This window comes from Cryptomeria japonica, chromosome 8 (genome assembly GCF_030272615.1).
Source record: "Cryptomeria japonica chromosome 8, Sugi_1.0, whole genome shotgun sequence".
In the NCBI taxonomy this organism is placed as follows: Eukaryota; Viridiplantae; Streptophyta; class Pinopsida; order Cupressales; family Cupressaceae; genus Cryptomeria; species Cryptomeria japonica.
The window spans coordinates 672,425,051-672,431,050 of NC_081412.1; positions in this window are offsets into that span (position 1 = coordinate 672,425,051).

Consider the following 6,000-nt stretch of genomic DNA (forward strand, 5'->3'; position numbering starts at 1 on the left):
GTGGTTGCAACATGTAAATTTCCTCCTCCAAATCTCCATGGAGAAAAGCTGTTTTGACATCTAATTGTTCAAGATATAAATCATCTGCAGCCACAAGACTAAGTACAATTCTAATTGAAGTCATTTTTATAACTGAATAAAAAATTTCATCATAATCTATACCCTTTTTCTGTGCAAAACCTTTTACCACAAGTCTAGCCTTATATCTTTTCTGACCTCCTTCCTCCTCCTTTAGCCGATAAACCCATTTGTTAGGCAAGGCTCTTTTCTTTGCAGGTAAAGGGACTAAGTCCCAAATCTTATTTTTCATCAAGGAGTCCATCTCCTCTTTAATGCCTAGCTCCCACTATTGTTTGGCATCCACCTGCATTGCTTCTTCGTATTCTTCTGGTTCACCAGAATCAGATAATAAAATAGAATACAAAGAAGGAGAAAATATTTCAAAGGGTCTACTTGACCTTATAGAACATCTAACACTTGCAGAAGTTTGTGGGACAATCTATTGTTGCTGAGCATCAGGTACCTGTGGCATTTCATTATCAGGAATCTCATCCAACACCACATATTTTTGTTTGTCCTGTTCATGCTTCTTTTCCTCCATCTGTTCTTTATACATAACCTTCTCATTGAATATAACATCTCTACTTCTAATTATTTTCTTATTTTCAAAATCCCATAACTAATAGCCATATTCATCTATCCCATATCCAATGAAGGTACATTTTCGAGATTTAGCATCAAGCTTAGTTCTGTTTTCTTTATCAACATGGAAAAAAGCTTCACAACCAAAGGTTTTCAGAAAAGAATAATTTACTTTTTTATTAGCCCATGCCTCCTCTGAAATACCACCATCCAAAGGGGTTGAAGGTCCTCTATTTATCAAATAGACAGCAGTATGTACATCATCTACCCAAAAATGTAAGGGCAATCCAGCATGCAATCTCATGCTCCTCGCACGTTCCATGATAGTCCTATTCATTCTCTCTGACACACCATTTTCCTATAGAGTTCTTGGAACTATCTTTTGCTTTCGAATCCCATTTAAGGAGCAGTAATCTTCAAATGCTTTGTTGCAATACTCACCTCCATTATCCAATCTGAGACACTTCAACTTTTTTCCTGTCTCATTCTCAACCAAAGCTTTCCATTTCTTAAAAGTTTCAAAAACATCTGATTTTTATTTTAGGAAATATACCCATGTTTTTCTGGTTGAGTCATCAATAAAAATAACATAATAACAAGAGCCACCAAGAGATGATACCTGAGCTAGTCCCCATACATCTGAATGTACAAGCTCTAACTTCTCACTCTTCTTCTCTTTCCCAACCTTGAGAAATCTAACTCTTTTCTGTTTACCATAAACACAATTTTCACAAAACTCTAAATCAATCTTCTTTAGTCTTGGCAATAGATTTTTGGAGTGAAGGGTTTTCATCCCTTTCTCACTCATGTGCCCAAGCATATGGTGCTACATTGTTGAATCTGTTCTTGCAACATCTATTATTGTTGTCCCTGTAGTAACTTTATCTGTAGCAGCTAGGGTAGAGTAAGTGTTACCTGTACATAGATATAATGTGCCTACCTTCACACCTTTAGCTATTACTAATGATCCTTTAGTGACCTTACACATACTGTCTGAGAAGGTAACTATGCAACCTTCACTACCTAGTTGCCCTACAGAAATTAAATTTCTTAAATTAGGAACATGTCTTACCTCCTATAGAAACCAGTGATTTCCATTCTACAACTTGATCTTTATCTTTTCTTTTCCAACAATTTGATAGGGCTCATCATCACCCAAATATACCTGTCCAAAATCACCCTAAACATAATCTAGAAAATATTTTCTATGGGGCGTAGCATGAAATGAAGCCCTAGAATCTATTAGCCAGAATCATTAACATTATCCAAACATAAGATTAAAGCATCTTGTAAAGTATTACTTGCAATATTAGCTTCCTTACTGTCATTTTTATTTTTGTCTCCTTTATTTTTCTGAGACCAACAGTCTTTCTTTAGATGACCAGGCTTTCCGCAGTACCAGCAATCTTTCTTTCCTCTAGATTGAGAGCATCCTTTCTTTGACTTCCCTCGTGACTTCTCATTCCCAGGGCCTTTTCCTCTTTCCTTTGATCTTCCTCTGTTTTCCACATTCAAAACACTACCCGATGATGTTGGAGTCTCACCTGTGCTTTTCCTTCACATTTCCTCACTTAGGATAACACCAACAATATCATCAAACACCAAAGTATTTTTACCAGAGACAGAGTTACTTACAGCCATAACCAAGTTATTCCAGCTTTCTGGCAAAGAACTTAAAATCAAGAGAGCCCTAACCTCTTTTGCAAAAGTAATTTTTACCGAAGACAATTGACTAGTAATTATATTAAATTCATTTAAGTGCTCCGCTACAGATCCTCCCTCACTCATTTTCAAATTAAACAGACGCTTAATAAGAAATACCTTATTTGAAGCTGAGGGTTTCTCATACAACTTAGCCAATGTCGCCATCGAATCTACAGTCATTTTTGCTTCTATTATATTGAATGTTATAAATGGTGCAAGGCACAATCGAATGGATCCCAGTGCCTTTTTATCTAAAATGTCCTTCTCTTCATCTAACATTATGGTCGCTTTCTTTTCCTTTCCTTCCAATGGCTGCCACAAATCTTTTTGATATAGGTAATCCTCCATCTACATTTTCCATAACTGATAATTCTGGCCGTTAAACTTTTCGACCTTGAATTTGGAATCCTCCATTGCTCCCACTCAAATCTGAAAGTCTTGCCAATTTACAAAAAATCTTGCTCAGATACTGATTGTTAGGCTTTCTATCAGATCCAAAGCAAATATGAACTAACAATTATATGCAGATTTAAATACAAAAGATAAAGAAATAAAAGATGACACAAATAACATAGAGATTTAATGTGGTTCACCCAAAATGGGTTATGTCCACCATACATAGTCATCCAATCTTCCTTATTATCCAGCAAAAATAGTACATCAACCTTACAATGCCTTAAGCATCCCAACCGCTTATAACATGCATTTTTAGGGCAACAAACAAAGTTAGCCTTTTTAGGGTTTTATTACAATGTCGATTTTCATCAAAAACAAAAACGGCAAAAAAAAATTCTTGGGAGCTCCCACCCTCGAACCCTCGCTTTCCTCGGGGGCTGTCGCCTTTGAACCCCTGTCTGAGGCCCGGCTCGGCACCAGACCCCGACGAGGATACGTGCTGAGTGTACAGTACTTTGCTGATCAGTCACCACATTTCAACATTTTGTACCAGTGTATTCATAATAGGTTCATTTGTGATTATCTCTATTGCCGGTTCAGAGTCTGTGTACCTTGAATTTCCTCTAAACTGTTCATCAATCTTCACATTTGCACTCTCAACAATTTTTTGCAATCTTTTGTTAAAAAATTTACATCCCTTGCTCTTAGATGAATAACCAACAAATATTCCTTCATCACCTCTAGGATCAAATTTGCCAATATACTCATCTCTTCTAATATAGCATTTACTTCCAAATATTCTAAAATATTTAAGAGTAGGAGTATTACCAAACCATAGTTCATGTGGGGTCTAACTAGTTTCACCTCTGATGTGAACTTTGTTGAATGTATAAATTATTGTAATGACTGCTTCTCTCTAGTATATATGACGTAAATTTGCTTCTGATATCATACTTCTGGCTGCATCTAATCTATTTTTCCTTTCCACAACTCAAATCTGTTGGGGTGTCTGAGGTGCTGATAACCATCTTCTGATCCCATTCACTTCACAGAATGTATTAAATTCCTTAGATGCGAATTCACCTCCTTCATCTGATCTCAAACATTTTATTTTCTTTCCGATTTCATTTTCTACCATTACCTTGAATAGTTTGAATTTTCCAAATGCTTCAGATTTTTCTTTGAGAAAAGTAGCCCAACACATTCAAGAATAGTCATCAATGATTAGCATAAAATATCTATCTCCTTGTATACTTCTAGTTTTTGTTTGGCCACATAAATCAAAATGAATTAAATCAAGACCATTGTTAGATTTATTTGGAATACTTTTGAAACATGCTCTAACTTGCTTTCCAAATTGACATCCCTTACATACCAGATTTTGAGGTTTAACAATCTTAAGTAAATCTCTAACTGCCTTAGTAGTGCTGATTTTCACAATGCAATCAAAATTTACATGACAAAGTCTCTTATGCCATAACCAACTTTCATCAATATGTGCAATCAAACATGCTTTTTCATTGTTGTTCAAATGAAAGATATTACATCTAGTCTGATTACCGGTTGTAATTTCCAAACCAGTTCTATTTAAGATTTTGCATTTACCATTCTTGATTTGTAAATGAAATCCTTTCTCAACTAATTGACCAACACTCAAAAGGTTATTCTTCAAGCTTTCACATAGTAAACATTATCAGTATTGTGCTTACCATCAAAAGATATAGTTCCTTTTCCTTTGATCAAACAAGCTTTATCATGTCCAAATCTTACTAGACCTCCATTGTATTCCTGAAAGGAAAAGAATTTACTCTTATCACCAGTCATATGATGTGAACATCCTGAATCAATAATCCATTCATCCTTATCTTCAATTTTAGTTACCAGGGCCTATTCTACTAGTTGAATAGTAGGTGCCAGTTGATCTTCTGTTATAGCAACAAAAGCCTATCCATTGTCTGTTGGATCCTAATCAAAATCATCAATAACTCCTTCATCAGCATAATAACAAGATTTGTATCTATTCTTCTTGAATTTGTATTTCTGATATTCAGAGTTAGGCTTATATGTTCTTTTAGCTTCTTCTCTTGATCTTGGATGTCTATCAGGGCATCTAGAATCCATATGACCAATCTTATTACAGTTAAAATATTTAAATGATGCTTTACCTTCATACTTACTTCCAACTGGACCTTTAGGCATTTTCCTTGCAAATAATGCTTCAAGTTCTTCAAGTTCTTCATTTTCTCTCCTGCTTTCTTCAAGCTCTCTTGCATAGAAGGCTTTCCAATCAGATTTATCAAATAATGATGATGATGTTGCAATTGATGATGATGCCTTAAAAGCTAGATCTTTCTTGATAGTAGTAACAGGACCAAATTCCTCAAGCTCAAAAGCTAAAAATTTTCCAACCAAAGTGTCTCTAGATATTGATGCATTAGACATTGTTCTTAATTTATTTATAATAGTAACTTTCATTTTATATGCTGGTGGCAAGGCTCTTAAGATTTTAGATACACTTGTCAGGCAGGAATGCCGGATTGATCCTTCCTCCATGGTTTATGATTTGATTAAAAGTAGATTTTTGGCAATATGCCCTAGTCTTTAAAGGCTCTTTATCAAATTCGTTGGATTTGTTTTGGATATAATGTTTGACGTGATGAAGGAATACTCAATGAGATTTGAAGAGTTGACGATTGATGTATAAAAACTTGTTTCTCTTGATAAATTTGGAAAAACTTGGTTGTTGTTTCCTTAATGTGGTGTTATGATAAATATTCTTTCTTCTCAGAATATGGAGATTAGTCATGCATAAGTGATCAATGGTTTCCTTCGATTTGTTTTGGATTCAGTTAATCTTGTTTTGAAAATTCAAGTTTTACTCTATCAAAGTGAAGGTTTAGATGCCCCTTCATGACAAAGCGTGTCAAATGATATGGATAAAGTCTCCTAATATGGAAACTTGATTTGACAAACTGAGGTTTTAAACAAGTGTTTTTGAGATGAAATCCGTGAGATGATAAATGACCCCTTTGTTTACTTGTGATGACATTTCCGGATTTTGATAGGATAGATATGTTTTATCCTGTGATCCGTTTTGGATTTTACAACGTTTGTTTGACACAAATTTTGCTCAAGAAATGGTTTTTATAGCTTTGTTTTCGCTACTCTACTTTGATGGAAAATGATGCTGATGAAAAGAGGCTTCCAAAGATATTTTCAAAATTTTCAAAATTCCTCACTATTTTGCCCCTTGTTTTT